Below are 26,414 nucleotides of genomic sequence, written 5' to 3'. Positions count from 1 at the left end.
TTACCACAAAAGTTTTAGATATAGTCAGAGTGCAGTTATCTGCAAGTGCCTATGCAAGGGTCAGCTAACCTAGACCCTAGAACAGAGAGAATGATCATTGCACTGAAGGCTGGGCTGGCCTGGATACTGACTCAGCTTGTTCATGGCTCCTGGGTACTCAGCAAGCACTCCATATAGTTCTTTGCTAAAACAGTCCTTGTCCCTGTCAAACAGTCTACCCATCTTTCTGTTCTTTTTACCTCCTTGTCTGTTTCATCCTCTACCTCTTCATTTTGTTTGAGGGACCTTTGTCTCATGGGCAGAAAGTGCTGTGCTCTCATTCTTGCTTGTGCGCGCTCTCTCTCTCTCTCCTGATGTTCTCGTGAACATTTTATTTATTCACAGAAACTATTTTATTTCTGCAAGGGCTGAGGCTTTTGCAAAGAGTGCCAGAAGAATCCTTCACTTTCTTTATTTCTCATGATTTATGAGGCCAGAATGGCCTAGCTGCTTGTGTGGGGAGAAGATAAAGAAGAAATTGTTTTATATTCATTATAGTTTCAAAAATATACCTACCACATTGAAAGTATTCTAAAAACTCTTTTATAGTTAACCCACAGTTTTCAAATACTATTTCCCAAACCCAAGAAACACCTTCCAGACAGATGTATGAGTGACCTATAGACTATATAGACTAAAATCCTGTATCTTGCAATAAGGTTCGAGATACGTCCTCTTCAGGGACGGGTGTGGCATCTCTATGGCACCTGTTCATTAATTTGGGACAACCCAGAACATGGATTTCTTAGAAATGCTTTCTGGTGTCTCTGGAGTCCCTTGGCCTGGGTCCACAGTCCTCTGGGGCAGATTTGTTTCCTCTTTTATGAACGATAAATAACAGTTTGGGGCCAGCCACAGCATTCTGAGCAGACTGAGAAAGTCAACATGAAATAAAGATGGAAATACCTGCCTCAAAACTTTTAAGAAGGGAAAAATCTCCTGTGCTGTGACAGTTTCATCTGTTCATTTCAACCCGAGGTATAGTTAGCTGCTTATTCCCTAATTCTAACATGAGACATCTATCTCTAAGCCTCCAGGGATGTTGCTCTCCTTCTCTCCTCCAAGGCAGGAGGTGGAGTGTCTCTGGCACATGGATCACGGAGTCATTATAAATGGCTGTTTGGCCATGCATCTGTGTAAGGCATTCACTGCTCTTCTCAACATGGTGGAGAGCCTCCAGCAACCTATCTTTTCTTGCTTCCTCCTCCCTGTAGGTATTACCTTGCTTTTCCTTTTAGATCAACAGCATTAATCTTTCCTCTTGGCTTCCTGGATCTATTCCTATTAACCCATGTCAGCAGCTGAAATCAACATAGGCAAAAAGTCTGAATGAGTGAAGATGATCCCAGTTCGGTTCAGGCCACATGTGGCTTATTTTCCTACAACATAAGTCCTGTCCTAGACTGCAGGGGGAACTGCTGAAACTTTGCAGTTACTAGTGCAGCTTGCAGGATGGAAAAAGGATTATAGACTCATCTTTTATAACCTCCTCTGAATTTATCTGGTATTTTGGAAAATGTAATTTTTGCCTGACAGGACAAATGCATGAATGTGAAAGAGGAGTGCTCACTTTGGGTTCTCTATTACCGAGGTCATTCTGTCCCAGCTTTACATGGCAAATTTTTTACATTCAAATCTGATCCTAGACTCTAACTATCAAGGAAAATTTATTTATATAAAAAATCAGCGTTCTCTCTTTATAAATTGTTTGGGGAGACCTGGACAGCCATTGTCTCCCTAATCCTTCTCAGGGTTCTTATTTGATCTTAGGGGAGCACTGCTTCCAGTGATAAATCTGAGGTGGTTCTGCTGTTTGATGTCTGACACTTCATTGCTAGCCCAGACATAGGAATAACGTAAGAGCTGTTTGTGTGTCCCACCCCCTTGAGTTGTTAATCCTTCAACTACTCTCTTTTTTGTCTTAGGCACTAAATTTAGTCTTCAAATCTTCCCATTTTTTCCTTTTGGGTTAATGTTTATTTTCTTCTTCTTCAGTATAAAACCATGTTATTATCCACAAACCTCCTTCACTTAAAACAAAATTCAGCATTCTAATTAGGCAACCAGATAATATGTGTCTGTGTTATGATGCAATACATCACCTATGATGTGTTCAAGCCAAAAATCTTTAACTTGAATCCTTTAAGCCTTTAGCTGCAGGAAAGCGGTGCTGTGAGTCAGTGTCAGAAAACACAGTTGGATGGGGCAGTGTGCTAGATAAGCAGAGAAGTAATGGACACAACAACCAGATGCTACATGTGCTCCTGGTTTGGACCTGGTCCGAAACACTCACCTCTAGAGGATGTTTTAGCACCATTGTCAAACTCAGTTAGGTATAGCAAACATTTTGGTGGTATGAAAGGCAGAGATTGGTAAATGAAAAAGTAGACTACAGTGCGGCATGTGTGATACGATCTGACTTTAAATTAAAATACACAAGTATTTAACACTTGTATACGTATGTATGTGCATATAATATACATAAAAAGATCAGTAAGCATATATAACACTTAGTGTAAGTGCTTTGTGTTTTTATTTTTATTATTCCTATTGCTCTATTGTCTCTAACTTTCTGTAAGATATTACCTTGCAACAATCACTTTAAGTGATAAAGGAAGGAAAATCTTAGGATGGTTAGTGATGACTTGCACTGCTTTTGTGAGAGAATCCAGTCATGTTAACCCTTGTGATTCTTAAACATTAGGAAAGATAATTCTTTTGGGACTTCTTCATTTTTTGCAACCCTTGGCCCCCTTAACTATTTTTTTTAAATGTTCGCCCCATTTATTAAAAAGGAGTGAAGAAGATAATCACTAGTTTAAAAAATAACCCAAATCTTGATGTCTGTAGCTTTATTGTTATTCACATATCTCTTTTATTAAAATGACCATTTAGAACAAAGGGTTCTGAGGAGGCTGTCTGGCTCCCTGAGAACAAGTACAGAAAGTAGATGGCTTCTAAATGACAGAAGGCTCAAGTCTTTACTTTTTAAATTTGGGCTACACATTCTTCAGGTTTCAAGAAGGAAAGAACTAGGTAGGGTACTGTAGTGTAAGTGCTAACTGCTAAGTTACAATCAACATTGATCTCATCTGTCTCATTCAGTGGACTTTGTTGGAATATGGAACCATGCTGTGTGCCTATTAAACTGTGCTACATTTATCTCATCATTTTAAGATTTGTGTTCCTTACAGCATCCATGTAATGTTACGACATTTCTTAGCTTCTAGTAGCTCTCACTTAATGATCAGTATGTAATTAATAAATACTTAGTAGAGTACAGTTGAGGAAAGAACCCTACTTTCTGTCACAGGAAGGCTCCCTATGGGGAGTTAGCAAAAGCAGTCATTAAACCAGTTATGAGTGAACTCTAACTATTCACATTTCTTGTTTTGTCTTCAGGGATGCCTGGAGACACTGTTGAGAAGCTCACTAAAATCTCGATGCACTGTGCTATATGTTCCCTTGACTTATTAACTCTAGAAACCTATGACAAAATGAAGTGAGGCTTTTCAACAAGGCTCCCCCCCCAAAAACAAAAACCTCATACTAACTTCTTTTAATATTATCTTCTAGAATCTTGCTTTATACTGCCATCAAACTCATTGATCTATGCTTTGCAGAATCAGTATTCTTTGTCGTTTTGAAAATACTTGGGTTCTTCTAAGTACTCTCCCACTCTTTTTTTTTTTTTTTTTAATGTGGGGCTTGACGGAAGGGCACCTGGGTGGCTCAGTTGGTTAAGCGTCCAACTTCAGCTCAGGTCACGGTCTTGGGTTCATGGGTTTGAGCCCTGCTTGGGCTCTGTGCTAACAGCTCAGAGCCTGGAGCCTGCTTCAGATTCTCCTTCTCTCTCTGTGCCTCCCCACTCATGCTCTCTCTCTCTCTCTCTCTCTCAAAAAGTAAATAAACATTAAAAAAATAAAATAAAATGTGGGGCTCGATCTCGCAAACCTGTGAGATCATGACCTGAGATGAAATCAAGCGTCAGATGCTTAACTGACTGAGCCACTCAGGCGCCCCAGTACTCTCCCACTCCTAATGATGCCACAGCAATACCTGACAGAAGTTAGCTGATCTCCTCTTAGTCTCTTAGTTCATTTGAAGTTGTTTCAAATTAGGATTCCTGAAACCCATCAGAGCAACTAGATTCTTTCTAACAAGCATCAACCAAACCTGTACTGAGCTTCAACTCCACTCTCCTTTTTCAATATCTGTTTCATCCTTCCAAATGAAAGATCAATTGTCTTGGCAGAGGAGATGGATATTTCACAAGTTTTGCTATCATTCTGTCACCTATAAAATTACAGTTCTATTCTTTCTTTATTATTCTTTCCCCAGCACTGAAAAGTTTTCTTGGTGTTCTTTCCCGGTGCAAAGTTTGAGCTTATTCCCAGTTTTAACCTTTTGGACACCATTCTTGCTGCATTCTTTTGTTGATCCTTAGTTATGTGCCTTTATTTCTGTCTTTTATGCATTGCTTTTCAATTTAAACTACTTGGAAAGTTCTCTGTGTAGCTATGAATTTTGAGGCTACTTCACCATTTCTCTCTCACTGGAATCACTTGCAGTTGTCTATCAGAGTTATGGTTTGGAGAACAGCCTGACCCTCTGGAACTATTACACCATTTCACGGAGCTGAGTAATCTCTTCTTTGATATTTATGAAGTCCGCTAGCCCTAAGACCTATGCCTGTGACAGCAGACATCTGATTTTGGCTTTACTCTCTGTGCTTTACTTTCATGCCCATTGTTAGCATCACTAATTGATCGAGGGACCCTTTCCCGTGTCTGCATTCTTCCTCAGAGATTTTCTCAACAGTGGGCTCTACAATTACCACCATGTGACCAGAACTGGCACTTGATTTGCTATCCCTGTTACCCAATTCTTACAACATTCCAAGATTTTTTAATTTTCCACTTTATCAGTTCCCCAAATTAATCATATTTAAGAGAGATGAAGGTATTAGAAGCATAATTCTAGAAAATAACGATATAAATAATAAATGGTGCAGATTAGGTTAACAATCCAATAGGTTTATTCCTTGAGGGTTGCTGGAGGGGAGGGGAGTGTGGGGGCATGGACTAAATGAGCAATGGGCATTAGGAAGGCACTTGTTGGGATGAGTACTGGGTATTGTATGTAAGTGATGAATCACTGGGTTCGAATCTTGAAACCAGTACTACACTGTATATTAACTAACTTGAATTTACACAAATTAATTTAAAAAATGAAATTACTTACCACCTGAAAAAATCTAATCAGCTTGTTAATCAGTTTATACTTTCAGATGCTTTCTTATTCTTCTTATGTTCTCCCCAGCCTAATTTTCTTTAAGGAGGGAATTATCTGTTACTCATAACTCTCAAATCTGTTCCCTGGTCTGGTCTACTAGTATGAACTCCTAATACTCATTTCTTAAAATCATGCAATCTTTGGCTTGGATGTTAAGGGGATATTTTTTGCAGCTATAGTATACTTATACTTATTTATTAGGTTGCCATTCAGGTATTTGGCAGCTGCTTTGACTTGGGCATTGACCAATCATCATGATTAGAAGCTTACCTTAAACAACTGATACAGTCATACTGATAACAGTAGGTGTAACCATTGAATACCTGCCTACTTATTTTCTCTCTTCCACTTAGGTAAGTGAAAAAATGTTGAGCATGGGCTATTTCAAGTGCCTTCATTTGGCACTTTGGAAACAAAATTGAATAAGCAGATTCTGTATGTCTATTCTTCATGTTTCATGGAATTTAAAGGCCTTTTGCAATTAAAGCATCCTCTGACTAGAATGCTTTTTCCCTTGATACCCACTTGGTTCATTCCATTCTTCACTTCTCTGGTTCATATGTTACCATATCAGAGTTTTTCCTTGTTCATCCTAAAAAAAAAGCAGCACCGTTCCATTATTTCCTGTCCTTTGTGTATTTTTTTCATAAGCACATAACCACCTAGACTATTATAAATTTGTTATTTGCTTTCTCCATAAGAACTAAAGTACATGAAATCATGTACTTAGCACTAGAAAATATCTGGCACACAGTAGGTGATCAGCAAATATGTGTTGAATTATATGGAATACTTGTTGAGCTGTAGAATGAAGGAGATGGCAGAGACAAGGTAATTGAAGTTTCAAGCTAGGGTGTCAGGAGGAATAATGATGCCACTAACAGAAGTAGGGAGGACACAAGATGGAAGTATTTTCATCATAGGTACTGTTTTGTGCCATGTCCAAAGATTGTCTCTTTGGAGCTACACATTTGATTGCGTTCTGGAACATCCCCACAGATATAAAATAAGCAGCTAATGTTTCCAGAAATTTCCTGACATGCACCATTCTTTGTTAGCCATTTGGCCGCTGCCCTTTTACCTTCCAACATCTTCTGGGACATCTTACTACAGGAAATGCTACTCTGACTGTCTTAGGATGACCAGTCTCCATGGTTAGTTATTAATCAAAGAAAAAGGACAAGGACTCATGTTAGCCGTTTATCCTTGGCAAAAGCTGTTTTCCTAGAAGTAATATCTAAACATGATGAGGTGTAGAATCTCAGTTGCCTAGCCTAGAGAAGGTTAATGTTGGTCTCAGTTCCACACAGTTGCATGGGGTTGGGGAAGATAATGGAAAAGGGCTGGGAATCCCAGACACAAACAGGACCTCAGGGTCAAGGAGGCTTCCCAAAAATAAACAACTCTTCAAGAGCCAGGGCTCTCTGGGTGTGAGCCCGTGGACATCAATAGTACCCACAGCACTCAAGTGAAAACAGAGACGAATGATTTGGCAGTTGTTTCCTGACCATATAAAACTAAGAGAAAAAGTTCCATTAACATAAAGCTAATAGAGCGATTTTGCAGCTGTACTGTGACTACATTTACCTATTAATTCTTGAAGCTAGAAATACTGGATTCTAGGTGGCTTCATTATACAAGAAGCCCTAGAAAGAAGCTGAAGCCAGGGTTCCAATGATTTTCCCACTTTGGTGATCCTGAAGATATGAGGGGTATCCAGGAGTGTCTGCTGGGGAAGAATGAAGGGGGGAGACAATAAACTGTCATGAGTTTTCTCTACCAACATCAATCCAGATCTCCTCAACAGTGGTTCTCAAACCTTGCTGCATATCACCTGGCAAAGCTTTATTTTATGTTTAATTGAAGTGTGGTTGACATATTCACCTGGGAAAAGCATTAAAAATGCCTCTTCTCAGGCTGTTCTTGAGACCAATTAAATCAGAATCTCTGGAGCTGGTGCCTGACATCTATATTTTTTAAGCTTGTCTAGGTGTATTAGCTTCTTAGGGCTGCCATTAAAAGTACCACAAACTGGGTAGCTTAAACCACCAGAAACTCATTGTCTTATGGTCCTGGAGGCTAGAGGTTCAGGATCAACATGTCAGTTGGCTGCTTCCTTCTGAAGGATGGGAGGGACAATCTATTCCATGACTCTCTCCCAGCTTCTGGTAGCCTTAGAAGTTCCTTGCCTTGTAGATGGCCTTTTTTCTATGTCTTATGTCATCTTTCTCTGTGTCCAAATTTCCCCTTTTATAAGAACACCAACCATATTGGATTAGGGCCACCCAATGACCTCATCCTAACTTGATCACTGAAAAGACCCTAGTACAAGTAAGGTCATATTCACAGGTACTGAAGGTTAGGACTTCAGCATCTTTTGGGACATACAATTGATTCATGTACTAGGTTTTCCACTATTGCAGCCATGAGAGCTCTGATCTAAATCGACTTGGGCCTCTCTCCAACCAGTCACTCTTAGCCAGAATAGAGAAGGGGAGAGGAAAGAAGAGAAGGAACATGTGGAGGGTTTGTCTAGAACAGCTCATACTTGATCATGTTTGGGAGGAAGAAGGACTTTTTGTTCTCATGCCTCTCAAAACTCCTCATCCCCCAAGAGTTGACCTGCTTGTGAAGATAGTATCCTCTTCCACTTATTCTGACCATGTGAACAAGATCTTTTCTACAAGACTGATGCAAGAACTTCCTCCAGTCAGTGGCTCTTGATCTAGAATAAACATTAGGATAACCTGGGGATCTTTTAAATAAAACGCCAAAGCTCAGGCTTCATCTTCAGCAAGTAAGTTAGGATCTCTGTGAGCATAAATTGGTCATAGAAATATGTTAAAAGTACCCCAAGTTTCTATCTATGATGTAGTAACTGCAACTAGACTTTCCCTTCTGCTCCTAAAAGAGAACTTGGCAAAATATATGAAATAGTAGTTTCAGACATTTGGACAATATGAAGCACATAGAGAAGGAAAACTAAAGAGATGAGCCCTATGATCTCTCAGCTTTCTTCCGAAAGACACCTTTGACTCAAGCAGGAGAGGGGATCAGAACAGAGCACACCTAGTTTAAGGAGATAAAAATCAGATTTCAGAAAGCCAAGCAGCCATAATTCGTAGGACAGAGTAGTCTCGGAGAGAAAGGAGTTTGTACAGAGAAATCTGCTCAAGTTTTCTCTTGAGTGTTGCTGAGACATGGAGCCTGCACGTGTAAAAACACCGCAGGTCCACGCACAACCTGCCACATAGCAGGAAGGTGAACGATTCTGGAGTTTCTACAGGACTGGGAGACATCCATCCCTGACCACCCAGAGTGGAATTGATCGTTATCATGCGCAGGTGCTCTCAGACCGCTGTGCGGCATGTGCGTTGTGTACATGCTGTATTCTCAACATCAATGTGTTGAGAACACGAAAGGATGACATAATGGATTTCGATCCTTTAGACAATTATACATTTCTACACTTGGCATGTTCTAAATCCATTTACAGAAAATAAAGAGTGACCATGTTGAAAACCCCGTTCATTGTTGCTCTCCTGCATTTTTACAGATGTATAAAATTTGGGTCTCTGATAAGAACATTGCCATAAATATCATGCTTTTAATTGAAAAAAAAAATCAGTGATACCCTAAAGTGATACACTAGGAAAGGAGATGTTCCAAGTAGCTTCTTAAATCCATCTCTGATTACAGAGATGGAAAAGTTGGCTGTTTGAGAATATATTTCCTGAAGGATGTAGGGGTCAAGTCACTAGCATTAGCAATGACAACACTTATTCAACTGCTTTAAAAATGCAGTGGCTGTGCAGACAAGTGACTAAAAGTATATTTCAGAATCAATCAAATCATGCTGTGTGGTTAAGCTACTTCAGATTTGTTTTTGAAGTTCCCAAAGTTAATGCTGAAGCAGTATGTAGCAAAGAACTTACATTAACTCAAAATCCTTCTGTCTATGTAGTTGATCATAATTATGATCTTGTATCACTAGGTAAGCAACAGGAATGAGAATTATTTTAATTCAAATAAATACTAGCTATATTGATTTTTGAAGTTAAAAACCCAGTGACTCATACAAACAAGTGTTAATCACAACAGAGTGATTTTTTATTACTTTTTTTTGAAATTTATTGTCAAATTGGTTTCCATACAACACCCAGTGCTCATCCCAAAAGGTGCCCTCCTCCATACCCATCACCCACCCTCCCCTCCCTCCCACCCCCCTTCAACCCTCAGTTTGTTCTCAGTTTTTAAGAGTCTCTTATGCTTTGGCTCTCTTCCACTCTAACCTCTTCTTTTTTTTTTCCTTCCATCCCCCATGGGTTTCTGTGAAGTTTCTCAGGATCCACATAAGAGTGAAAACATATGGTATCTGTCTTTCTACAACAGAGTGATTTTTATGCTTTTAAATGGTTACATACAACAATGCTACATACATTACATACATACATACATTACATACAATGTTACCTACATTACATACAATGCTTGATTTCATGAAGTTCCTTGCCTAGTGTTGCAAAAGGTCTCATGATATTTCACAGACTCCAACAGAAAAATGCTGATTTGGAAAACATTCAGTGAATGACACTGAGGATGATCCCAAAAGGAAAAATAATGCTGTAGAGAATATTTATATCTGAACAGTGAGGAGCCAGTGTCTGCCTTAAAATAATGTCATGCAGGATCCATTGAACTCCAATGAAATCCAAACTTTGAGATGCTCTGAGCGCGCTGATCTTTCTTCTTTCGTTCTTTATTTCTTTACCGTGCACTTTCCTTCCTTCCTTACCTTCCCTGAACTTCCTTACCTTCCCGCACTTCCCTTCATTTTTTTCCGTCCCTTCTTCATGCCTTCATTCCTCCTCCTTCCTTCCTTCCTCCTCCTTCCTTCTTTCCTTCCTAACAGCATTTTTTTTAATTGGGCAGGTGGTGAGGGGAAATAAATAGAAAATGGAACCTTAGATGATGAATTCTTTTCATGAGAAAAATGTGAACCCTTGTAATATTTTTACCTGGTATAATAAGGCAAATAGGTATTCAGAAACAGACTAGAAATTTGAAGCAGATATCTGGAAGTAGTATTAAATCAAGAAATTACAAGTATGTGAGAAAGATTATTGTAAAGAGGACTAAAGGATAGAGTGAAGACAGTGGCAGAGAGGCAGAGGTATATTTTTATAGGCATAATGGAAGCAAACTGAAGATATCACAAGGGAAAAAATAGGCAATATGTAACACATGCATAACCTTTTGTAGTGTCAGTTATGATTGCTAAATCTCTTGTGTCTTGAGATAGTTATGTCCTACTTAGTTTAATTCTCGTCATCACTGTGTCAGAGTGTTACTTGTAGGCCTGCCACATTTGCTGATAGAAAAGTTATCTGTGATGACCAAAGAAATGCATCCTCTACTTGTAAAGGCACAAAAGAAGGGTCTTACTAAAAACTTTATTACTAGATGGATCCCATTTTTCTTCTTTAAGCCCAATAGCTGCTGTACTGAAATCAACTTCTGAACACAGTAGAGAAGCTTCAGATACCACAGTTCTGATTTTTGTTAGGCTCATCCATTAATAAAACCTCACAAGAGCGATTGTCTTACCCTCTGATAATATATGAAAAGTTTGTCCCTGACATATATCATGGGAATATTGTAATAGAATGTTTACATCTCTGACTCTTTAGTTTGTTCCTCCGTTTTGCTGTGTGACTCTACCTATGTGAGCAAGCTGAGTTCACAGCTCTTCATGTGATACGGTAGTTACAGCACATGCACTAGCTGCTCTGTTCTACTGGGTGTGATTCAGACCTTGGTAAAGGGAGTGTCTTCTGGATTCTTGAAGGCTATAGTGAGGAAGTTGCTAAGCAAGTCTTATATGACAAGACCACTGTGACATAACAATTTCTCAAAATCCTTAGATACTTTTTCAGCACACCAAGGAAGTTCAGGCATTTTAACTTCACAACCTCTCAATCAGTTGTCATATTTGAGCCAGTTTGTAGACCCAGAACTTCGTGAATAAAGAGGAATTTGGGCCCTCTTGAGGAAGCACCTTGCCACACTGCCAAAAATGTATACCATTAATCATTCTCTGAATTTTCCCAAAAGAGACTTGTCTTTGTCCAATTATCAAGGTGACTGTACTTTGGGGAAGAGGAAATAATAAGATTTTGGAGGGATAACTGGATACTTACTTTAGAATGAAACTAATTTCTGGAGATGCTAAATGCTCCAGTGGTCCGTCAGTCAGTGTAGGGGCTTATGGAGATCAGATGATCAATGGAATTTTGGTTAGTTACATCACAAAGTGGGACCCATTGGATCCTCGAATCTACCCTGTGATTATTCCCTAATTTTTGATGCATAATTTGAGTAGACACACTCAGAAATTGACATATCCCCATATCTAACCTGTGCAAGGAGGGCTTTTATGGTAGGAAGAGCCAAGTGGAAGCTGATAGAACTGATTCTGCCTGCAAAGCTCATAAACTTTAATCAGTAATGCATTCCTTGAACAATTTCAGTAATTAGTGTTACCACCAAGGACTTGAAAGATGTGGTGGTGGGGATTTCCACCACATCTCCGTGCAGTTTATATTTGGCCTGTGCAGAAGACAGATAGATCTTAGAGGATGATAATGGGCTGTTGCAAACATAATCAGGTAGGCTGTGATTGCAGCTGGCATTCCAGATGTGTTTTTATTTCTAGAGTAAATTAACACATCCCCTGGTAATTCATATGTAGTATTAATCTGCTTAGTACTTTTTTTCTCTAAACCTATTAGTAAAGACCATTTGAGTGGTTTGTTTTCAGCTAGCAGGACCAGCAGTATACCTCCACTGTCTTAATGCAGGGCTATAACAACTCGCCTGCTCTATGTCATATTACAATCCACAGGGACATTGATTGCCTTTCTATGCTGCAAGACATGATGCTGGTCCATTATACTGATGCTGTTGAATTGCTTGGACTTGGTGATCAGGAAGCAAAAACTATTCTAGATGTATTTTTAAGATACTTGTATGCCATGGAATGGAAAGTAACCACCACAAAAATTCAAAGGTTTGCTATGTTGGTGAAATTTCTAGGATTTCAGCAGTCTGGAACATGTTGAGTTACTCCTTCCATGGTGAAAGACAAGCTGCATCTTCCTGCCACTAAGGAACAGACACAATACCTAATTATTATTATTTTTTCGGATTTTGTAGGCGACATATAACATATTTGGGCATAATACTTGAACCCATTACCACATGACATGAAAAGCTGCCTGTTTTGAGTAGGGCGCAGAATAAGAAAAGGCTTTGGAACAGGTCCAGGCTGTTATGCAAGCTGCTCTGCCACCTGAACTATATGTCTCAACAAATACAATGGTGCTTGAAATGTCAGTGGCAGATAGGGATGATGTATAGAGCCTCTGGTGGGCCTCTGTAAATGAATCATAGTTCATACTCTTTGGATTTTGCAGCAGAGCCATGCCATCCTCTGAAGATAACTACTCTCTTTTTGAGAAAAGCTTTTGACTTCTTACTAGAACAGTAGTAAAAACTGAAACTGATAGTAGGCCACCATGTTGCCATGTAACCCAAGGTGCCCATCATGAACTGGTGTCCATCACTGCTTTAGCATTAGATGTGAAGAAAATTGCTCCCACAATTGTGTTAGGTCAAATATGTATTCCTTCTAGTGGTAATGCTTCTTTAATTAAATACTGATGATATATAACTACACTTTTAGGTGCAAGCCACATGAACTTGGGGACTGGGTAGCTCAGCTGGGTCAAAGATAGAGCTGATGCCAAGTTCAGATCCCACCATAAACTGACAAGGAAATCATTTATGTGGCATGGCTTTAAGGATATTGACAGTCCTACTTCTTCCCTAAATCCTGTCCTATTAGGCTAGTAAGGATTTTCCTAAGGAACTGTGTGCATCCTAATTGACTTAAATGCTAATCTATATAGAAGGGATAACCTAGTTTGTAAGCTATAAGTGTAGATTCTATATTAGGGTGACTGTTCCTGCTTAACATATTTCATAATGCTAAATGTCTCAAACTCACATATATGAATGTGTGCATCTTATACACACACTGTGTGTGTGTGTGTGTGTGTGTGTGTGTGTAAAATATCTAGGTTATGTAACTATAAAAACTTACACTTTAAAAATTTTGTTTATGAAGAAACATTATTTTGTAATCAGAAAAGTCTTAGAATGAAAAATTGTTATATTCTCTGTGATGTATATAGAAAGTGGGCCCCTAGGTGATGATCAACACAGACCATTTGGTTTGGCAGGGCAGGTGATATTAGGTAGAAAATGGAGAATTTACTTGGTCAGGATAACACTGGTAGGAAGCTGAGAGAACTCACTTAACTGAGACGATAACAGTTGGGAGGGAGGTGAGAGAGGCAGTGCTCCCTGGTGGTTAATCACACAGATTCTGATGCCAGCCTATTTTTATCCCAACTCCACTTCTTATTTGTTATGTGGCCTTGGCAAATTAATTTTTCTCTGCCACGATTTCCTTGTCTGCGAAATTGGACTAATAGTAGCCCCCCTCTAGGGCTGTCATGAGGTTTAGGATTAAGTGAGTTAATATATGTACTTGCTCAATAATGAGAGCTATTATCACTACCATTCCTGCATTTGCCCTTGAGCTTGCTCTGAGCTACCAGTGGCAGGCCTGTGCACTAGAACGAGGAGACAACAAGGCACATCCCTCCTTAGTTCTCTTTTCATGTGTTCTGGCTGCTGCCTGTGGGGAACATCCAGGAAATCTGAGCTTAAACTCTGTGGATAATTTGTAATTTTTTTTTTCTCTTTAAGTCAACCTAAATCTTTCCATGCTCTCATGGAACAAAATTGTCTCTGACCTTTGCTGATTTTTATCACTGTTGTTACTGTTAATAACTTTTATTAAGTACAGAACTGTAGATGATGTTGTAAAAAAACAAAAGAATCGCCAACCTAGAGACCTAACCCTTCCACACCCAACCTAAACCAGTGAATAAAGATCACAATGTGAATTTTCTTTCTGTTCTTTCCTTTTCCATGTTTTATAATGTTAATTTAAAATGTCATTTTTTTAAATTAAGTTTTTATTCTAAGGAATATTAAGTAAGACTGGTCCCTGCTAGTTTTAACTGACACTTCCTCTGGTTGGATATAGGAATATGAATGTAAACTCCACAAGAAAAATGACCTTACCTGTCTTCTACATTCCTCTGTCCCTAGCTCTTCAAGGTCAGTACATGCTCAATAGGTGATTTATTAATAAATTTTAAAATGAAAAGTATAGCTAGTTCTATTTTTTTATTTGTGCAGTTCAAAAATAAATTGTGAAAACAACCACATTTACAACTGCATCAAAAAATAAAATACCTAGGGATTGATTTAGCTAAGGAGGCTAAAGTCCTGTACACTGAAATCCATAAGACATTGGTGAAAGAAAATGAAGAAAACATAAATGGAAAGATATTTTGATCATGGATTGGAGGAATTAATATTTGTTAAAATGTCCATACTACTGAAAGTAATCTAAAGATTCAGTGCAATCTCTATCAAAATTCCAATGACATTTTCACAGAAATAGAAGAAAATTCCTAAAATTTTTATGGAACCACGAGAGATCCTGAATAGCTGAAGCAATCTTGAGAAGGAGGAGCAGAGCTGGAGGAATCACAGTCCGTAATTTCAAACTATATTACAAAGCTATGGTAATCAAAACAGTATGGTATTGGCATAAAAACAAGCATATAGACTTAAAAAAAAAGACATATAGACTAATGAAATAGAATAAAGAGTCCAGAAATAAACTGACACATACATGACACATTTATGACAAAGGAGTCCAGAATATACACCAGGTAAAGGAAAGTCTCTTCAGTAAATGCTGTTGGGAAAATTGGACAGTTTCATGCAAAAGAATAAAACTAGACCACTATCTTACACCATACACAAAAATTAACTCAAAATGGATTAAAGTGATAATCTAAAATCTGAAACCCTAAAACTCCTAGAAGAAAGCATAGGGGATAAGCACTTTGACGTAGGTCTTGGAAATGATTTTATGTTTTGACATCAAAAACTAAAGCAGCAAAAGCGAAAATGAACAAGGTGGTACTACATCAAACTAGAAAGCTTCTACATATCAAAGAAAGCCATCAACAAAATGAAAAGGCAACATACAAAATGGGAAAAAGTATTTGCAAATCATACACCTGATAAGGAGTTAATATCCAAAAATATGAGAAACTCCTACAACTCAATAGCAAAACAAAACAAAATAAAACAAACAAACCCCCAACAATCTGATTTAAAAATGGGCCGAGGAACTAAACAGACATTTTTCTGAAGAAGACATGCAAATAGCCAGCAGGTACATAAAAAGATGTTCAACATCACTATTAATCAAGGAAATGCAAATCAAAACCATGAGATCTTGCCTAACACCCCTTGGAACGGCTGTCATCAAAAGGACAAGAGATAATAAGTGTTGGCCAGGATATGAAAAAAAGGGAAACTTTGTGCACTCTTGGAATGTACATTGATGCAGCCAGCATGGAAAACACTGTGGAGGTCCTTCAAAAAGTTAAAAATGGAACTACCATATAATCTAGCAATTCCACTCCTGGATATTTATCTGAAGGAAATGAAATCATTACCTTGAAAAGATATCTGCACCCTCATGTTCATTGCAGCATTATTTACAATAGCCAAGTAATTGAAACAATATAAGTTTCACTGACAGCTGAATGGATAAAAAAACATAATATGTATACATATAAACATACATATATGTGTGTATATATATGTATATACATACATATATATGTATATATCTGTATATGTATATGTATATTTATATGTTATATATTAATACACAGAATAGAATATTAGCTATAAAAAGAGGAAAATGCTGTGATTTGTGACAACATGGGTGGAACTTGAAGGCATTACACTAAGTGAAATAAGTCAGAGAAAGATAAATATTGTATTCTCACTTATATGGAACCTAAAAAAAAAGAAAGAACTCGTAGATAGAATAGGTTAGTGGTTGCCAGAGGCTAGGGGGTGGAGGTAAGTGAAGTGGATGAATGTGGTCAAAAGGCACAAACTTCTAGTTATAAGATAAATAAATCTTGGGCATGCAGTGTACAGCATGGTGACAAAAATAAATAAGATTATAACATGGAATGGTTGTTTTGATTATGGTTATGATTATGGTAAAATTTGAAGTGAAAAATTTTGTTATTAGAACTTGGTGTATACACACAAATGCGTGTAGATCTTACATACACACAATTTTTAAATACAGATATACATACACACATATGTGTGTGTATATATATATCTAGTTAATAGTAACTGGACATATACTAATTTCTAGAAATTGGTCTACATACTGTGTTTGAGGCTTTTTGTTGGAGCCTCGCCAAAACACTTTGAGGGTAAATACTAGGACTGTCCTCATTGAGCAGTCTCATCTCATGGAGAGATGAGAAAGCTTGTCTGAGATCACAAGGTGAGTGAGGACATAGGTGGGACATGAACCCAGGTAGGTTCATTCCAGTCATGTTATTGCCTCTTCCCCATCAGTGCTCTTGTTTGCTATGTGAAACACTGAGTGGTATAAATATGTCTACTGTATTCCAGATCTTGTGCACAGAGCACCGTGAGGATATTCACACAAATAACTTCTTAGTATCCAGTCTTAAGGAATCACACTATTGTTTAGTATCCAATTAATAGTGTAATTTCTCATGTCTGGTGACAGGAAGCCCAGTCTTTCCTAGAGTTCCTCTCTTCAAGGTCCATAGCTTGTCTTGGTTGTCCTTATTTCCTCAGGCCTGGCTCCTGACCCCTGTTCCACCTCACTGTATGTCCTTTCTCACCCAGAAACCAACTTTCCTTATACTTCTATGCCCCAAGTGTGCACACAGTCCCTACCCTTAATTCCCCAGAGGCAACAACTATCACCAAGCAATACTGTCTAAACAGATTACTGAAAGCTTGCAGGTAACAAATGGAGTTATAGTGAAGGAAGCAACATCAATGACAACATAATATAACATGGATATAAAGATACTAGATACTGTTCCCCAAATACACAGGTCAAGTTCTTACCTAAAAGATTCCCTTTTGGTTTATTAGCTCTAGCAATTACCAAGTTGTAGGGGAAAATGTACCTTTTCTCTGGGAGTGTCCTTCAACAGGTTTCCCCTCTCTAGAATCTAACATTATTATAACTCTAAGATTCCCAGAGAGAAAAAAAAACACCTAAATTTCTTATAATAGACAATAAGCTTCAGGAATGCAATGCTGCCCATAATGATGACAATATTAACTTTGTGCAAATACCCTAGCTACTTAATAACTCCGGTCTTTCCATTATCAGAATAAGTCTTTATCTTTCAGTAAAGGTACAGCTTTAGCAAAGGGCCACTCCTAGAACCAAAAGACAGGCAGCCCTACAGGGAAATTCCTACTCTCCTTCTCTAAAGGCAAAAAAAAAAACCCCACAAACTGTTCATAATTTTAAAATTGTAGTCTCTCATAGATTTGACTGTTCTAACTATCCTTCTTAAACACTTCATAGGCCATTGAGAATTAATGTAACTAGAGAGTGTTGCTGTTGAATGTTGGTTTAGAGTTAGATTTTATCTCACCCATTCATACGTATGGCCATACCATTTTTGAAATGGTTGATGTTCATTCTGATTGGCCAGTTGTTTATCTGATCTGCCAGGCCTGTGCCATACCAGTTGTTATAAACTTTGAATAGTGCCTGGCCTTAGAGATCATTTGGTTCAGAGTCTGGAAATATATGCCATATTAGCTGTTACTCCTGGGCCCATGAGTGACACTCTCATCTACTTTTTTTTTATCTCCTCTAGGTTCTATGAATTGAATGTTTGTGTCTACCCCTGCCCCCCAAATTCATATGTTGAATTCTAGCCCCAAAGATGACAATATTAGGAGGTGAGACATTTGGGAGATGATTAGATCATGACAGTGAAGTGCTCATGAATGGGATGAAAGACCTCATAAAAGAGGTCTTGTCCTCTGCCATGTGATGGTATAGCAGTAAGATGGCTATCAATGAAATAGCAGGCTCTCATCAGACATCAAAGCTACTAGTGCCATGGTCTTGGCCTTCTGGTCTCCAGAACTGTGATAAATAAATTTCTGTTGTTTATAAGCCACTCGGCTTATGGTATTTTTGTTTTAGCAGCCAAAATGGACTACGACACTGTGTCTGGATGTGGCTGCATGGCCCCTGTCATCACAGCTTTCCAGGAAGTCCTTATGAAAGGATTACCTTTGGCATGCAGGGTGATATCTATTTGCTCTTCCAGATCTAGTTGAAACCTTTCATCCTTCAGATGAGGCTTTACTCAGTAGAGGGAAAAATTGGCTTTTCTGACATGTAGCTGGTGACAAATATAACCATACTGTCTGTCACAAAGTAGGCACACTAAATGCTTGCTTTCCTATTTAAAACTCATACTGTTATGATATTTCTGTTACATAAACCTGTGTTTTGTAGGATCAAGTTTATTAACTCATTCTTTCACTGATTGCTTTGAAAAGGGAGAGTGCTTATATATATAAAGGTGAAAGTCTTACATATTCAATCATTTCTTGCTTTCTGTGCTGTTCCACTGAGATTTCTCTCTTCATTCTGTCCCAAGTCTCTCTGGAGCCTGTCAAGTGAGCTAACTTGTATAAAGTAGGTTGGTGAATGTTCTCTGTGAATAAATTGAGTCTGTACAAAGTACGGCATTTACTCATAGGATGAGAATCCATCTGCCAGAATTTCTCTACTGCTTAATATGTCTTATGTGTCCAAATTTGTGAACACCAGTACATAAATCATTGTTCAGAAATTCTTTTTCCATTATCTATTCCAAGAAATTGTTTTCCAATTCTCAAAATTAATGAAAAAGACTTTTCAAATAGAAGACCTGAAAACCTAACTTTCATTTTGCTCATTGGCACCTTAACTGGCCGATGAAGGTTCATGAATGCCACCGTTTCCATGGGATAAGTATTGCTCAGTATAAGTCTTATTGTTCCCACTCATTCTGTAGAATTGCACAAATACTGTGATGTTCAGATCACAAAGTAGAGATGTAATGTGCAAAGTTCAAGGTCAAGAAAACCTGTAAAGGTTTTTGTATAAACTGGTTCTAAGGTAACTGCCATATTTTGAGCTAACTTATTTAACTGGATAATGGGTTCTAGCCTGTTTGCTGACAGACACATTCAGTCCTATTCTGTCTATATTGAATATCAGAAGAGAGTATGCATTCTCTTGTTAGCGAATTTCTGAAGACCGCTTGAAATCATATAATGATCAAAGAACTATGTTCCACAACCTGAGTTCCCCCAAAACCTTCACTTAGGAACTATATGACAACTCCCATGGGTCAGGAACAGTATTTCAGCCAGAAAATAAAACAGATAGGTGATACCAGCAACAGATTAAGGTCAGTTGAAGCATGAAGGAGTAAATGAATGCTTTGAACTTTGAGAGTCCTACAATGGCAACCCAGTGACTGAGAGCTGCTGATCAATTAAATGCATCAGTATGTCTTACAGTAATAATGGCTCTGAAGTGGTTCTAGTCCTGGCTTTTATTTTATTTATTTTTTTTTTAATTTTTTTTCAACGTTTTTACTTATTTTGGGGACAGAGAGAGACAGAGCATGAACGGGGGAGGGGCAGAGAGAGAGGGAGACACAGAATCGGAAGCAGGCTCCAGGCTCTGAGCCATCAGCCCAGAGCCTGACCCGGGGCTCGAACTCACGGACCGCGAGATCGTGACCTGGCTGAAGTCGGACGCTTAACCGACTGCGCCACCCAGGCGCCCCTAGTCCTGGCTTTTAAAAAGTGCCAAGGTTAAAACAAAAAGACAAAAAGTGCCAAAGTTATCATTTTATTTGGTGCCTCAACTATTTTGGCACAAACCAACCATCCTTTCCACCCTAGTAGACAACACTTTTATTTTTGTAGTTCTTATCCTTTACCTCTGTAGGTAAGGAGTTTTTTACCCCACACTGGTTGCCTTCAAGATTTTCTCTTCGTCTTTGGTTTTTGGCTGTTTGTCTAAGTATAGATATGTTTGTTCACATGTGTTTGGGGTTTATCCTGCCAGGTGTTCTCTGAGTTTTCTTGGATATGTTGTTTGGTATCTCTCAGTAGTTTTGAAAATTTTTGGCCATTATTTCTTCAAATAGTTTTTCTTCTGCTCCGTTCTCTCTTTCTTTCTCTGCTGGTGTCTCACTTATGCATATGTTACATCATTTGATATTGCTCCACAGTTCTTGGATGTTCTATTCTGGTGTTTTGTTTGTTTGTTTTCCATTCTTTTGGCATTTCAGTTTAGGTGATTTCTATTGACCTATTTTCAAGTTCACTGATTCTTTCCTCAGCTGCATTGCATATAGTGATGAGCCCACTAAAGGCATTTATTTGTTCCTCTCTTAGATTTCTGGAATTTCCTTTCAATTCTTTCTTATAGTTTCCCTGTCTCTGCTGATCTTGCATGTTGTCTACTTCTTCCATTAGAACTTTTAACATAAAAACATATTAATCATAGTTATTTTAAATCTCTGACAATTCCAACATCTGTATCATATCTGAGTCTGGTTCTGATGATTGCTTTATCTCTTCAGAATGGGTTTTTTGCATGTCTTGTAATTTTTTGTTGATAGCTGCACATATCATATAGAAAAATAGATAAAGAGGTAAACAGACTTTCAGTGTGAGGATTTATGTCAAGCTGACCAGGATTTGGGCTGTGTTTGATATTTGTTGTATCCACGGATGCCAAATTTCTCTAGTGGTCTCATTTTGTCTCCCTTCCTGGCTTTGGGGCATTTCTTTGTGCTGTTCCTGAGAGTGAATTTATTTCCCGCAGTTCTCTCAGCTATGCTCTAATGCTCTTGTTCAGCATTCTCTCTAATGCTCTTGTTACTAGTGGCTTATCACAGTGGGTGTGTGTTGGCAGGGGGATTCTCTAATCTGATCAAGTGGAGTGCACAGTGGACTCTCAGGCCTTTGCGAGCGTTTCTGTCCCTCTTCGAAGGACAGAGATATTTCTCCTTTTGCCCTTAATCTCTTCCAGGGATATTCTCCATTCTTCCCAATTTTCCCTTTTCCTGGCTTTTCCCTGAAATATTATAAATTTATTTTCCTGGGTGAATTAGAGTAGAATAGAATTCCCCAACTTAAGCTGGGATTTCACTGTTAACCTCTGAAAATGTCCTCCCTGGAGATTAAGCCTAAGGAAGAAGGGTCTTAGGGAATTTCACCATGACTGCTCTTGCTCTCCTTCTGCCATAACATCAAGGGGAACTTTCTATGGATTCTCCTTGATTGGCCCCATGAGAGCACTGTGGGGTTCCTGGAATAGAAGGCTACCTATATGTATGAAGCTTCTTACTCATGCTGTCCTACACTCAACTTCCAGGAACAAATCTAAATTTCTAATTTAGGGGTGCCTGGGTGGCTCAGGTTGGTTAAGTGTCCGACTTCTACTCAGGTCATGATCTCGCGGTTCTTGAGTTCAAGCCCTGTGTTGGGCTCTGTGCTGATAGCTCGGAGCCTGGAGCCTACTTCAGATTCTGTGTCTCTCTCTTTCTCTCTCTGCTCTTCTATTTCTCACACACACACACTCTCTATCTCTCTTAAAAAAACAGTAATTTTTTTTTTTTAATTTCTAGTTGAATGTTTCAGAAGCATCTGCTTCAGGTAAGCAAATGTTCAGGCCCTCTGTCTCCCTGGAGGTAACTCTTCAAATTTTGGGAGGCAGTTTGCTCTGTGACTGTAGTTCTCTCATGGGTCAAAGAAAAGCCATTAGTTTTTAATTTTGTACTTTTTCTTGTTATAAAGATGGGAATGATGACTTCTAAGCTCATTCTATATCTGAACTTAAGCTGTAAGTCCCCACATACTTTTATTATTAATTCTTTTTGTTTCTTTTCCTCTAATTTTAGTGATTCCATTGGGTCTAGCAACAGGTAACAAGAAACCCAAAGATAATAGTGGCTTAGATGAAATAGAAGTTTATTTCTGTTTTAGTAAAAGGTCATTGGGGGTAGTTCTGGTGTCTATGGGTTGGGGACTCAGACTCCTCCTACTTTGTTTCTTCACTAATCTTAGCAAATGGAAACTATGCTAACCTTCAGCCATCACACCTACATTCAAACTAGCAGGAAGCAAAAAGAGGTAAAAGAAAGTACTCTTTTTATGAACACCTCCTGGAAGCATGTGACATGATTGCTTACATCCCATTGGCTAGAACTTATTCACATGGCCATTCCTGGCTACAAAGGAGCTTGGAAATGTAGTCTTTATTCTCAGTGGCTTCTGTGCCCAGCTGAAAACTAGGAGTTTTCTGAGTAAGAAAGAAGGGGAGGATGGATATTGGAAGACAGTAGTTTGAATGGATGTTTGTGTATCCGTGTGTGTGTGTGTGTGTGTTTGTGTGTGTGTAGCATAGCATAGCGTAAGTATGTTAACTTCAGAACAAACTTTGATCTTGGGCATATTTCCAGTAACTGAATTCCCAAATGGCTTTCCTACCCCCAACACTTGACCAAGTGTCTCTATGCATTGCTGCCTTTTGAGAATAAAGGGGCTAGATTTTCATATCTGAGACACAGTGTTTCTGATAAATGGTGTGCAGCAGTTTATCAGGTAAGCCTAAAAGAAACGTTCTGATAACAAATGAAGGTAAACAACAGGGCAAAGCAAGTGGTGTATGAATTAGAAAGTGTAACGCTATTAATAAGGTTATTAGTTCTGGGGAACTCAGCCTGTTGGTTGCCTCTACACCAACTTTTCTTAGAATCATTCAAATCAGATGACCAGTAGGAAGTTAACTGAGGATTTACTGTGTTCTTAGTTAAGGGCTGAATATAAATAAGAAATAAAAGGCATGGTCCCTTTCCTCAAGGAACAAAGACTAACAGATGAAATGGTTTGATGCAGTAAATCGCATTTATCTATGTGTGCAGATAATAACTGGTATAGTAGTTGTGAAAATGGGGCAACTGGTTGCAGCAGGACAGTTGGGAATGTGTGACTTGTCCCAGTCCGGGACTGGCAAAGATCTGTAATGTTAGAATAAAGGTACTCTCACTCCCTACCAAACAGGATATAAAATAAAACATTATACAAGGCATAGAATAGTTTTATAAAATGCAAAATAACACATAAATATGAAGAGATTGTCATTCTTATCTAAAAGCCACAAAGGCCATTGCTTGCTTCCCATTTGTTCTAAAGTCTAGAACTGACAAGGAGTTAACAAGCACTCCCTGCTCCCTGGCCACTTGGCAATTAATGGTATGTCTAAAAATAGTTACTAATTATAATAGGCTTTTATTCAGAAAAGAAAAATATCAAAGCAATCACTCACAGAAGGAAAATTATTATCTAAGTTTCCATTAAGTAATTTTTTTCCCCCCAAAGAATACTTAGAGTTGGGTTATGGGCTTCCTGCCTTGGTAGGCTCTACTTCTTTGAGTCACTTTGCTGTTTCTAACATCTCTAACTAATCATAGTCACAGAAATGACAGGTCCAAACTGGACAGCTGTTTCTTGAAAATAAAATGTCTAATGGCAAAAACTATTGCCCTTGCCAATGAAAAAGCAAAGGCATCTGTGCTTCTCAACTAAAAGGGGCTGTTTCTTGGTTTTTCGGTTCCTTTGTAGTTTCAGGCCACATTTAGATGAATCTGTTTTGCTAAAATACTGAATTTTCCAGTGAAATCAGTTAGGTATTAGCCTTTTGTCAGGCATAACAGAATCACAACATATTTAAAGATCCAAGATGCTTAGTATAACAGTAATGTAGTTTTATTCATTTTCCCTAAATTCTGAGGCAAACAAGATGCCACAGCCTGATTGTTTGGAACAATTTTGGAGCCAAAAAAAGATCCTTTGTTACTACTCATTTGTTTCCATAGTGAAGTCTGAGGTGTTTCAAGGTTTGTGGTAGTGCAAAGAAACCCAGTTGGAGTAGTCAAAGACGAGGGTCAAGAACACACCCATAAGCAATCAAGAACTACATATGTAAAGAGCAATGTGATTTCAGTTTTTTAAAAGAGACAATTTAGGTTATCCCTTTTTTTTTTTTTTTTTTGATGTTTATTTAGTTTTGAGAGAGAGAGACAGAATGCAAGCGGGGAAGGGCAGAGAGAGAGGGAAACACAGAATCTGAAGCAAAATCCAGGCTCCTTGCTGTCAGCAAAGAGCCCAGCGCGGGGCTTGAACCCAGGAACTGCGAGATCATGACCTGAGCTGAAGTCGGATGCTCAACCGACTGAGCCACCCAGGCGCCCCTAGGCTATTCTTTATAATTAAGATGAGGAAATATAAATATCTAAAGGATTAGTAATAGTAATGATGATGATGATAATAATAATAATGACCTGGTTTTCCAATTAAGGGGGAAAATGTAATAATAAGAGAGAGATAAAGAGAAAACAAGGAAGAAAATGAGAGATAAAGAAAAATCATTAAAAGAGCCATTAATGTGAGTCCAAAGAGACACTTTCATGGAGTAATTGTCCCAATATATGACTTTTAGAATATCTGTTGCTAAAGACTTTTATAACTCCATGGGTTTTTTTGTTACTGTTGTTTTAATGATAGCAGTACTATTATCTTTTTTATATTTATCTCTTCTCAAAGAAGTACTTTGAGGTCCTGACTTGAACTGCCAACAATTCCTCATCCAGGCCTGCAGTTTTGAGTTCATTCTATCATACAGAGTGCTTCAAACTGTGTGAAATGATGCACAGGAGTTAGAGTAAAGGTGTTCTGGCTGTTAAAGACATGTCTTTTTGTCCTTAAAGTCTCCAAACACATCAAGGAGACTAAAAAATAAGCAAAGAAAACTAAACAAAGAATATAGTGTTTTAGAGATAATGAGCCTTAATGTTATTCCAGCATAATACATTGATTCTACAGATGAAAAAAATCAGATCCCAAATGATTAAAATAACTTATTCAAGGATCATAAAGGGGAATGGTGGTATAGGACCCAGCTTGTGGCTCCTGTTTCTATTTTCCTGTTTCTCTATATAAAATAAAGCTATGGCATGCAGGCAGGTACCTCTGTAGAATTTTCCACTGCATTCCACATTCTACTCAAAAAGGCATCTTGAGTAACTAAGCCAGGTGCCTAGTAGATGAAACTAGCTTTTCCTAAAAACTCTGTATTAAAGATATCAATAACATTTGGATACAGGTTCTCTTTAAATGGCTAGTGATAACTGGAATTTCTCCTCATTCCCTCCCATGCCAAAATAAAAGAATAGAATTTTTATTTTTGCTCAGGCCTTTCAAATTCTAAAGAATTGGATGAGGAAAATGAATGTGTCATTGGAATAAAACTACCAACTTCTCCTTTCCCTCTTCTCTGGGACCTGTAACAATAACTTACATCTGGGCCACCACTAGGACAAATGAGGAGTGACTGTCAAATAGCTAAGACTCACAGGTCAACCCTGGACTCATGCACATACTGTAGCCAAATACTTTTTGATCAGTTTGCAAACATTCTCTTATTTGAACACTCAGAACACATAAGTAAAAATATCATTTTTCAATGAGACCATTTCCAGTTAGTTGAGAAATAAGTTCCTAAATGTGATGCCTAACAGTTGTAGGACTCATAGCAAAACATTTCAGCACTATGTAACTTAGTTTCCTCATCAGTAAGATGGCTAGGGACTGACTTTACCTCACACAGATGTTGGGGCAATGAATGACAAATTTACCTCTCTGAACATCTCAGCCCAAATTAAGGTAACATGCTAAATATTATGACAAATTGGGGATGAGCCTTTTTTAGTTCATTAAGTTCTAATTCCATTAAGGCCATTTGAATTAAATGCTAAAGCTTCCCCTGAATTGAATCACATGTTGTCACTTTTGCATAATCGATACAATATTAGAAGGTGAATTTGTAAATATCCTTGTATACAGTCCCAAGTTTGCAAAGTCCCATGTAGTTAGGAGATAAAGTGTTGCAGATGGTATTAATAGTATAC

This window comes from Lynx canadensis, chromosome F2, assembly GCF_007474595.2.
Source record: "Lynx canadensis isolate LIC74 chromosome F2, mLynCan4.pri.v2, whole genome shotgun sequence".
Lineage (NCBI taxonomy): Eukaryota > Metazoa > Chordata > Mammalia > Carnivora > Felidae > Lynx > Lynx canadensis.
The sequence above is the reverse complement of the archived record's forward strand: the minus strand, read 5'-3'. Positions refer to the sequence as shown.